The sequence below is a fragment of the Eurosta solidaginis genome, chromosome 5, assembly GCF_040869045.1.
Source record: "Eurosta solidaginis isolate ZX-2024a chromosome 5, ASM4086904v1, whole genome shotgun sequence".
Taxonomy (NCBI): Eukaryota; Metazoa; Arthropoda; class Insecta; order Diptera; family Tephritidae; genus Eurosta; species Eurosta solidaginis.
This window is the reverse complement of record NC_090323.1, coordinates 14272085-14284020: the sequence shown is the minus strand read 5'-3', so window position 1 is coordinate 14284020 and position 11936 is coordinate 14272085. Positions and strand designations below refer to the sequence as shown.

The 11936-nt window shown below is 41.1% G+C and overlaps 1 long non-coding RNA gene across 1 annotated transcript; it reads right to left on the bottom strand.

Moving 5' to 3' along the window:
- Window positions 1–1025: 1025 nt before the first annotated feature.
- LOC137233933 (uncharacterized) lies at window positions 1026–10477 on the bottom strand. The gene is made up of 10 exons (XR_010947610.1): window positions 10188–10477; window positions 9649–10126; window positions 9358–9584; window positions 9068–9297; window positions 8693–9009; window positions 8352–8639; window positions 8114–8292; window positions 7925–8058; window positions 1512–1896; window positions 1026–1452 (listed from the first exon to the last, which is right to left on the bottom strand). It is a non-coding gene; the product is annotated as an uncharacterized lncRNA (long non-coding RNA).
- Between the last annotated feature and the right edge of the window lie 1459 nt (window positions 10478–11936).

Genomic DNA, 11936 nt, shown 5'->3' with positions numbered 1-11936 from the left:
ATTATTTGAATAATCTACAACTTAAAGCTTAGTAGAAATTCAGATTAGGTTTACTCTTTTTTCAGATCATGAATATTCAAAGGTGTCGTAGAATCCGATTGCTGTCGTAATTGATGAATTTAAAAATGTACGACTAGTAATTGAGTCAGACTTATTATTGTTCTAAATCTAATCATTCAAGCAATAATTCTGCAACCCTTAGCAGGAGTATTGATTGGTTTCAAATCTAATTGCGACAGCAATCGTATTACGACATCCCTTATTATATATGCACATGAAATTGCAACTTAAATTAATACAGTTGATATAAAGAAAAGTAATTATTTTAATAGTAAACAAACTCGCCTTATTGGTTTTTGTTTTCCAATTGAAATCTTTTCCAAGCGAACAGAAAATAATTTTGAGCTTTAGAAAAAACTCCAATTATTTGAATCAATTTAAATCTACAACTAAAAGCTAATTAGAAATTCAGATTAGATTTACTCTTTTTTTCAGATCAAGAATATTCAAAGGTGTCGTGGAATCCGATTGCTGTCGTAATTGATGAACTTAAAAATGTACGACTAGTAATTGAGTCAGACTTATTATTGTTCTAAATCTAATCATCTAAGCAATAATTCTGCAACCCATAGCAGGAGTATTGATTGGTTTCAAATCTAATTCCGTCAGCAATCGTATCACATCCCTTATTTTATATGTACGTGATATTGCAACTTAAATTAATACAATTGATATAAAGAAAAGTAAGTACTTTAATAATAACATAAACTCTCTTAATGTTTTTGTTTTCCAATTGAAATCTTTTCTAAGCGAGTAGAAAATAATTTTAAGCTTTAGAAAAAACTCCAATTATTTGAATAATCTACAACTGAAAGCTTAGTAGAAATTCAGATTAGGTTTACTCTTTTTTCAGATCAATAATATTCAAAGGTGTCGTGGAATCCGATTGCTGTCATAATTGATGAACTTAAAAATGTACGACTTGTAATTAAGTCAGACTTATTATTGTTGTAAATCTAATTATTCAAACAACAATTCTACAACCCATAGCAGGAGTATTGATTGGTTTCAAATCTAATTCCGACAGCAATCGTATCACATCCCTTATTATATATGTACGTGATATTGCAACTTAAATTAATACTGTTGATATAAAGAAAAGTAAATACTTTAATAATAAATCAACTCTCTTAATTGATTTTTGTTTTCCAATTGAAATCATTTCCTGTGCATGCACATCGCTAACCTGTGTTGGCAAAAGATATGATTATACTGTCTTCGATAGATAGTCGGACGAGCCGCTACTCGGCGAAGTAGAGATGACCGTTGTGTCGGTGGCAGCTGTTACAACAGCAGTTTCTAACTTTACACCATCCGTACGGTGTGATGAAAGCTTCACTGCCTTTTCCAATTGCTTGGCGCCAGCAATTTTTGCTGTTTGTAACGCTTTAGCTGTAATGCAAATATATAGATGGGTTAAAGTGGTTTTCGTATGTTATTCAACAACTCACCCTATACCATCATCACAGCCTCCTCATCGATTTTGAATATGTGTACTGTTTCAGTATTCAGACCCAGTTCGTTTGGTGCAATATTTTCGATTTGATGAATATGTATACTATCCGTTAGGCAGACAATTAGGTGCAATCGATTCATTCATATACTGTGGGTATTTGAGCCGTAGACGCAATGGCAGATATTTTGATTCTTTTTGAAGTGTAACATTTGTAAACAGTTGGGTTTCCCTGCTGTCACCATCACCACTAGAGAGCTATTGAAGAAACGCTCGACCAAGATAATATGTGAGATTTACATGCATAGATTTCTTCCACCTTTTCACAGTTATTGATGGAGAAAATGCGAAAGCCATGTTTACCATCCCATACCGAAATAGAACTGTAAAGGAAGAAACATTTTATAAAATTTAATAAAATCAAAAAATGATAGTTGTGCTAAAATGGGGTAACGTATTGTATGTTAAAGTATAGCGAAGTCTCAGCGGCTTTGTCCTGGTGAAAATTGAGTTTGAATAGGTTTTATTCTTCATTCTTAGAAACATGTACGAAGGTACCTGGTAAGATATTAAAAATCCTCAACGCTTTTTTTGCTATAACTTAAAAAACTCATATTCAAACTTCTGCTTAACTTCTACATATCAATAGCTACCTTTACCACCAGGAGTCACTATTGCTTCTACGCCTATGCTATTGTTTCCTACATCGATGAGCTTTGTAATAAAATAAACAGCTATCTCCCCAATCTCTCCAGTTTTGTCGCCTCGCGAAACCTGATATTGTCACCAACCAAATCATCGGTGACCTTATTTAAAACATGACCGCGCCAAATGTCGACCATATGGCATTACCCTACCGACTGTCTTACACCCTAAAATTTTGGGTGTGACTTTCGATCAGGATCTATATCTTGGAGAGCATGCACTAGCAATTGTAACGAAAATCGTCGTTGGTGTGAGGTCTTAGCCGATCTCTAGATCTGTAGAAAAGGAGCTTATTAGCATAATGCTTAAGATGATGCGGGAGGGTGGGGCCGTGTGTAGAAGTCCACGAAAGTGGGGAAAGCTTCTGACCGCCATTCACCTGGGAATGGCCAGAGCGATTCTTTTGCATGCGGTTCAAGCAGCTCACTACTGCCGGTCGCTTGCGGCCAAGTATCCTCTGGGTAGCTGCTAAACACCCGGTTAGCGGTGAGCTAATGTGAGAAGGCGACAACCTGGCTAGGCCACTCTGACATAATCGGTTTAAGGGCTAGCCGGGGGAGATTTCATCGGCAGCATCTGTACACCTCTAGGTGCGGCTGCAAGCGGGCGTCTATCTTGGAGCAAGCGGCTCGCTATATAAACGTGCCAAGTAATATTTTCACCCCCGCTGAGCGGGTTGTGCGCTGGGCTTGGGACCTGCCACGTAAAACCATACTCCAATGAAATATAACAACAAGCCTCGGATAAATACACTCTCTATTGATGACGACCATGGCAAACGTTTGAAGGACAATGAATTGAGGGCATGCACCTGGAACGTCCGCTCCCTGAATGGGATTGGTGCAGATGCCCGGCTGGTTGATGTCCTCGTCAAAGCAAAATCTGACATCACCGCCATCCAAGAAATGCGTTGGACGAAGCAAGGAAGAAAGAAGATCAAAAATTGTGACATATATTGGAGTGGCCATGCGAATAAGCGCAGTTTCGGCGTCGGATTCGTGGTGGGAGACAGACTTTGTCGCCAAGTGCTGGCGTTCACGCCTGTGGACGAGCGTCTCGCCGCTATTCGAATAAAAGCAAAATTTTTTAATATATCATTCATCTGCGCCCATGCGTCGACAGAGGAGAAAGACGATGAGGTGAAAGACACTTTTTATGAACAATTAGAACGCACATACGAGCGCTGCCCCCGTCATGATATAAAAGTCGTGCTTGGCGACTTTAACGCCAGGGTGGGCAAAGAAGGTGTTTTTGGCCCTACAGTCGGAAAGTTCAGCCTACACAATGAAACTTCTCCTAACGGACTGAGGCTGATACTTTGCCGGTGCTCGAAACATGGTCATATCAAGCACGAGGTTCATGCATAAAAAGATACATCAAGCTACATGGCTGTCTCCTGATCGAAATACTCGCAATCAGATCGATCACGTTGTGATAGACGGACGGCATGCCTCCAGTGTTTTAGATGTGCGAACGATCCGAGGACCTAACATCGATTCGGACCATTATCTCGTTGCAGCCAAAATACGCACCCGCCTCAACGCGGCTAAAAACAAGGAACAAAAAACACAAGGAAAGCTAGACGTCGAAAAGCTTCAATCACAACAGACTGCCAATGATTTCGCAACTCGACTCTCACACCTGCTCTCTGAGGGCACAACTCATCCTGAAGGAATACAGGAGCAGTGGGAGCATATCTCCAAAGCACTTCATACTGCCGCCGAGGAAAAAATTGGTTACCTGCGGCCACGAAAAAACAACTGGTATGATGAAGAATGCCGCGTTGCAACCGAAAGAAAAGACGCTGCCTACAGGGCTACGTTAAAAGCGAGCGCGACAAGAGGAGTGTGTGAACGCTATCGTGAGTTGAAAAGGGAAGCGAGACGCCTTTTCAGGAAGAAAAAAGCAGAAGCAGAAAGGCGTGAGTGCGAGGAGCTTGAGCTGCTAGCCACCAGGAATAACGCCCGAAAATTCTACCAAAAAATACGGCGACAGACGGAAGGTTTTAAGACCGGGGCAAACTCCTGTAGGAATGAAAACGGCGACCTTGTAACTGATGTCCAGAGAGTGCTTAGATTATGGAGGGAACACTTCTCTGCTCTCCTAAATGGAGGCAGCAATTCACCGCGCAGAGATGAAGAACCCGATCCCGCAATCGATGATGATGGAATATATGTCCCCCCGCCCGATTATGACGAAGTTAGAATAGCAATAACCAGATTGAAAAACAACAAGGCCGTGGGCGCTGATGGATTGCCTGCGGAGCTATTCAAGTTTGGCGGCGAGGAGTTGGTAAGGCGCATGCAGCAGCTTCTTAGCAAAATATGGACGGACGAAAGCATGCCCGACAGTTGGAATCTAAGTGTTCTTTGCCCAGTCTACAAGAAGGGGGATACTGCAAAATGCACAAACTATCGTGGAATCAGCCTTCTTAATATCGCATATAAGGTCCTTTCAAGTGTATTGTGCGAAAGATTGAAGCCCACCGTAAACCGGCTGATTGGACCTTATCAGTGCGGCTTCAGACCTGGTAAATCTACCATCGACCAGATTTTCACATTGCGCCAAATCTTGGAAAAGCCCCGTGAAAAGAGAATCGACACACATCACCTCTTCGTCGACTTTAAAGCCGCCTTCGACAGCACGAAAAGGAGCTGCCTATATGCCGCTATGTCTGAATTTGGTTTCCCCGCAAAACTTATACGGCTGTGCAAAATGACGTTGAGCAACACCATCAGCTCAGTCAGAATTGGGAAGGACCTCTCCGAGCCGTTCGAAACTAAACGAGGTTTCAGACAGGGTGACCCCTATCGTGCGATTTCTTTAATTTGATGCTGGAGAAAATTATACTAGCTGCAGAACTTAACCGCACTGGAACAATATACTATAAAAGCGTGCAATTACTGGCATATGCTGATGACATTGATATCATCGGCCTAAACACCCGCGCTGTTAGTTCTGCTTACTCCAAGCTGGAAAAAGAAGCGGTAAAGATGGGTTTGATGGTGAATGAGGACAAAACGAAGTACCTGCTGTCATCGAGCAAAGAGTCAGCGCATATGCGCCTTGGCAACCACGCTACTGTTGGCAGCCATAATTTCGAAATAGTAAAAGACTTCGTTTATTTGGGAACCAGCATCAACACTAGCAACAACATCAGCGCTGAAATCCAGCGAAGAATCAATCTTGCCAATAAATGCTACTTTGGACTAGGTAGGCAATTGAAAAGTAAAGTCCTCTAGCGGCGAACGAAAATCATACTCTACAAGTCACTTTTCGTACCCGTCCTGCTATATGGGGCAGAAGCATGGACCATGACAACAGCAGATGAAGCGGCTTTGGGAGTGTTCGAGAGAAAAGTTCTTCGAAAGATTTATGGACCTCTACGCGTTGGCGATGGCGAGTACCGAAGAAGATTTAATGATGAGCTGTACGAGCTATACGCAGACATCAACATAGTCCAGCGAATTAAAACGCAGCGGCTGCGCTGGCTAGGCCATGTTATGCGAATGAAAGATGATGCTCCGGCCAAGAAAGTGTTTCTATCGGAACCCGCCTATGGAAGCAGAGGTAGAGGGCGGCCCCCACTCCGTTGGAAGGACCAGGTGGAAAACGATTTAAACTCCCTTGGTGTGACCAATTGGCGCCGGTTGGCGGAGCGAAGGAGCGACTGGCGCGCCTTGTTGGACGGCCATAACCGTTAAGACGGTTAAGCGCCAATTAAGTAAGTAAGTTAAGATGATGCGGGAATAACCAAGTAAGCTCCTTCCAACCTTTGATTCGGGGGATGGTATAATGGTATGAAGATGATAGCGTGCGACAACATCGCGAGCTTGCAATGGCTGGAGGAAGTGGTTCCAAACCTCCAAAGGCAGGGCACGAACGCTCGTTTTGAGATGGTGGATAAAGCGCAAATCCCCAAGGTAATAAAAGTTAAGGTATGGATACCATGCGTGATGAAGTCGGAGGATACACTGCGACTTTTGCAAAATCAGAATCCGAACATACCGACACAGGATTCGAAGGTCCTTACTGTATCTCGGCCTACGGACGAAGGTTAGTTATACATCTTCCAAATAAACAAGCAGGCGGAGGATATATTGTACGCGCAGCTTGGAAAAATGTCCTTAGGTACAGGCAAAATGTATATGCGACTCAGGAAAAGAAGTCGCGGGTATTAAAGTCCGAACACGGTGGACGTCGAAAAGGACCTCAAAAGCCTAAGGGAAAAAAGACAGGTGGAGGTAGCCCACGTCACCCCGAATGTGTTAGAAGGGGACCAACTGCCAGATGGTGCTGTGAGTCGCATAGAGGAACACCCGGCACAACAGGTACAAGAGGCTGAAGGGGGCTTCGAACACTCTAAACCAAAAGGGCTAGAGGAGGACGACGACGTCACGATGAAGGTGCTGGAGGGGGACAAACAGCCCATTGGTACTGCGAGTCATACAGATAAACCTCCAACACAGTAAAGTGGCGTCGAGCGAACCCCTCCTCCTAACGCGCTGATCCAGGAGCCGTGGCTTCCATCGGGAGGAAAGGGTTCTGGACTTAGCGCGCGCGGATTTGGCGTTTACTATGCGCAAACGGAAGGACGGGTGCGAGCTGTAGTAATGGTAAGGAAACAGCTGCATTCATATATGCTGCCTAATTACACTACTGAGGACCTCGTAGTGGTGGTGAAATCGCCGGGCTCAGATGGTACATGTCCGGCCATGCTACAAGTTTCAAGTAGGGCGGTCGTGGGATGGCTTAAAATAATATTCGATGGGTGCATAAACTGAATCATGTACCGCACTCTTGGAGAACTGCTCGTGTAGCTTTCCTACCAAAGGCGGGGAAGATCGGTCACGTGTATCCCAAATATTATAGACCCATAATTTCTGCTCAAAACCTTTGAGAGGCTGATAGATGTGTACATAAAGTCCAACGTGGATGAAAAGCTGCTCTCCACAACACAACAGGCGTACACCAAAGGCAAGTCAGTAGACAGCGCATTGCATAGGGTGGTAACAAGCATAGAAAAAGCCCTGGAATATAAGGAATATGCTCTGGAAGTATTCTTAAGCATTGCCGGGGCTTTCTAAATGGGCGATTATTGATGGTCTTAATTACGTTAAAGTACATCCAGCCTTACCCAGATGGATCGACTGCATGTTAAACTGCAGTAAGATTACATAGCAATGGGGATTGTACGCGGCCACGAAATTAGTGGACAGGGGCACTCCGGGTGCTATCACCTCTGCTGTGGACGCTGGTCATTAACCAACTGCTTAGGGGATTCTACGAGGGACCAGAAAAACTTACGGTCTACGCAGATGACGTTGCATATGGTCTTGTTTACAAAGAGGTACAAGGTCCCTAATTGGACCAGGCCTAAGTTAGGAGGCGCCCCTACGGGGAAACCTTGCACAAAATATCTAGGAATGATCCTAGACAGTAAGCTGTCATGGAAGCTCAACGTGGAGGAGAGGGTAAGGAAGGCTTAAACGGCACTTTATGCATGTAAAAGAATGCAAAAGAACCGGCATATACGATCAGAAGGAACTCGATGACGATGCCTCAAAATAACAACCAAAAGCAATAATTATCATTTCACTGACACAAATTTTATAGTTTTTTCTTCCGGAGTGGGACACAATCTTTTCATAATTTTACTTAACAATTTAAGATTAGAAATTTTTTTCAATTTGTATTTTGACTTACCAGCAACAACAGAATCATGTTTAATTGTACGCCGCACAATCATTATAGCATCATGTAACGAAGCTCAGTTTCTTTCAAAAATTGTTCGGCACCGCCACGTAAAATCAATGTATATGTTCTAGCATTAACGCAACCTTTAAATAATTATAAACTATAAAAATGAAGTTAATGTCAAACCCACTATCAAACCTTGGAAAATGTTGAAATGTTCACCACCAACTTGACGTTCTTCAAAGTAATCACATTGACCCAAAACACTTGAATTAATATCATTAGCTGTAGTCATAACAGCTCCACCACAAGCTTTCATTGTACGTTTCAAATCTTCTTCTGGTACACTAACAGAACATTTCACGATCTGCAAAATACTGTGTACCAACATCACCAATTGGTAGTTTAGAAAACACAACATTGGCGCCTTACTTACCTATTTTATTGTACAGGAGACGCCATTCAGCATTAACAATTTTCTGATACTCTTGGACATTGGAGGACATTGCTGTGGCAGAGCATTTTTCCAATAAAGCACTTTGTTGTTCCTTTGATTGGCGCTTCCACATGTACAGCCATGTCATATTTTGGTCATGCATAATTATAATGCTTTACGAATAGCTTTAATGATGATACGTGCATGCACGCCTTCCTCAGCATATGGTTTAACTTGTTTTAAGATTTCACCTGCTTAAAGTACTACTGAAGTGGTGCCATCGCCGACCTGATAAGAGAAACATTTTTATTCTACACATTCTAATATAACAAAAAACTTACCTCAGCATTTTGAAATTTGGCGATGTCTACTAGAGTTTTACGGCTGGATTCACAATATCCAATAGTTTCATAATGGTTGCCCCATCATTTGAAATTGTGGCCTTACCACTGGAATCAACAATATGCTTGTCCATACTACGTGAACCCAATTGAATGCGAGGCATTGATGTGGATATGAGTTGAGGTTTACCATGAGAGCTATCGGTACCCAAGCATTTATTACACAAATACTCATGTACCCAATACAAGTTCCGGACGTTCATATTTATCGACACGCTGTCCGGTATGGCCCAAATGTTGGAAATATGCAATTGGCACTGTTGAGAAAAAATATGGATCAATGAACACAAGTAAAAGTGAAAGATTTTTTTTTACCATCTCTTGTTACTTTACACATTAGACATTGGAAACGACGACCAGCATCTACAAGTTGCTATTGAGCCTTGCAACTATTAGATCTAATTACACCCAATTCACCAAAATTTACAATGGGTGGCTCATATTCACCCTCAACCGTTCGTGCCATTGGTGAGGCGGTAAGTGTAATGGACAAAGCTGTTGTCTTTAATAAATCAGCTGTTGCATGTATGCAATACAAAGACGACCTGCAAAGAAGAAAGATCAATGTAATTGCCAAACAAAACATTAATTTCGATTATCGATACCTAACGTAACGTGGCGAGGAGTTACCCTGATCTTCTTCCACATATTTTGTGGTCACCAATGGTGGTAATAAACCCTGAGCATTAGTAATAAAAGCACCACCAGCGCTATTTTGATTTTCAATGATAACGCTTATCGGATTTGGCATCTGATCGGGATCGAAACGGCGTTGGGCTTGATCATACTGTTGCGGCTGTTGATATTTACCAGTAACAGGTGCAGGTGGTTGCTAAAGAAAATAACACAAAAATAATCATCAGCAAATTTGTAAATTATTAGTTGTATTAGCATACATTATAACCAGGACGTCCGGACGTGTCCGGGTATTGGGGGTTGACACGGCTTGGGTGGTTGACTGAGCATTGGCGTCTGTCCAGGTTGTGTTGGTGGCATCATAAAAGCCATCAATAACAAGTGCCAAGAATATATCCGCGACATACCTGCCGACCAAAATGATTCAAGGGGTTGTGATTGCCAACCTCACCTACCCGTGGCGAATCCTGTACCTAACAATTTGGTGTGAACAATTGGTGCCAGTTAACCCTCTGAAATAATCGGCGCAATTGTACGCCATTGTGTTGGCATTAATTAGGCAAAATGCAAAAACTTTTCATCCTCCTCGCGTGACCATTCTGTCTTCTTTAAGTTAGGATCAAGCCATTCGTACCAGCGTGCCTTACATTGCTTGGCAGATTTGCGATGCAGCAGTGATACAATACGTGACCACTGGTTTTTGCCATATTTCATTACAGCTACTTTGAGGATTTCATCCTGAAAGTTATCAATTTAGTTAATAAACGGCCAAGAGTAACCAGTCGCGTCAAATGCTTACCTCAGTGTTTCTCCACACACCACCTTTTATCATTATTCGCGGCATGGTGCTATATAATTGTGAATTCTTTCGATGAGCACAAAAATCAAATCAAAAATTTTTGTCGAAATAAACAGCAAAAATCATTGTATATTAAAGACTTTGGGAAAATTTTAGAATAGCACCCCCGAGTTCGGGGTAAAACTTGGTATCAAATGAAAGAGGGAGTTCTCCCGATCACAAATATATATATTTTAAAGTGCGCAAACTTATAATTTAAAAGTTATTTGTTGTTAAAATTTGAAAATTTAACAAATTTCTATAGAACTTTAAATTACAATTTACACATCTTACAAAACCTTAATCCACATACATATCTATATAAATTGGCAACGATAAACTTAAATTGCATTTTAGTATATTTCACATTTCATTTTTGCATTGTTTTCACTTATTATAAATGTTTTTATTAAATCAATCGCGCTTTTGTAGCAACATGCACATATATATATATATACATATATTTTATTGGTGACATTACAAAGCTGTGCTGCCACATATATATACGTATACACATATAAAATTTGTATAGAAATTTGCAAACTTTACCACCAAATTACTTTTAAATTATAAGTTTGCGAGCTTTAAAATATATATATATATGTGATCTGGAGAACTCCCTGTTAATTTTAAATATTTCCGGAGATATTCCATTTAAAACTCTCAAAATTGAAAAAATTTTCGACCACCAAATGTTTTGCTGTCTGCTGAATTAGAAATGGCGAATTTTTTTGCACGCAAAAATTACGTATTTTGCTATCCCTATAAAAATAATAGGTGCGAGAGAGCACGATACATTGTGGGAAAGCTAAATTTGTCAACATGCTATTTCATTTGAAGAATTTTTCATTCCAAATCGTCACCCCTGTCAAAAATTCGTGTGTTTGTGTGCGTTTTTGGTCACACGATTTTTGCAGGGTACTGCTCCGTTAACCCATATTCGTACAAACCAGACTCAGTGTCAAAATTAGATGTTTCCCGAGAAAAGCATGCACAACAAACGTCAAAAAATAATAACAATAACCAAGAAAGAAAAGAAAATCAAGACATTTGCCGTCTTTCAGTGAGTTTTACAGCTCCGGCTCACACTCAATTCTCACGGGAATGCTCTGAATCATTGAGAGACTTGAGAAACAGATGTCGTGAAATTTTCGCACACGTGAAATGTGATAGGCAGATGTCGCTGCTGTTTTTCATTTAACTAATACGGCGAAAGGCTAAGCAGGAGGAGAATATGAATGTTTTGAGCTTATGAAAAGTAATATGATAATTGATGATGTGTGTGTTGATGCGAATCTATAGATAATCGATGACAATAAACTTGACTATGATTTGCTAGTGGGAAGAGATGTGTTATGTACAAACGGAAATATTTTCGTGATTGATGGACAGGATTGTTGGATGAAATCCAAAGTGAACATAATTGATAACGCGACCGTTGAAAATGAAAACCTAAAGAAAGTGTTGCTAAAATACGAAGGCCGTTTCAATACTCTTGGAAAAGCCAACTTGCTAAAAATGAATATAAAGCTTGATAGCGATACTCCGATTAATATGAAACCATATCGGTTACCTTTCGCGAAACCTTGGACGAAATAATACAAGATTTATTGGCAAAAGACGTAATTCGCATATCTGATTCCACGTATCCTGCGCCGGTAGTTCTCGTGGAGAAAAAAGATAATAAGCATAGATTGTGTGTCGACTTTA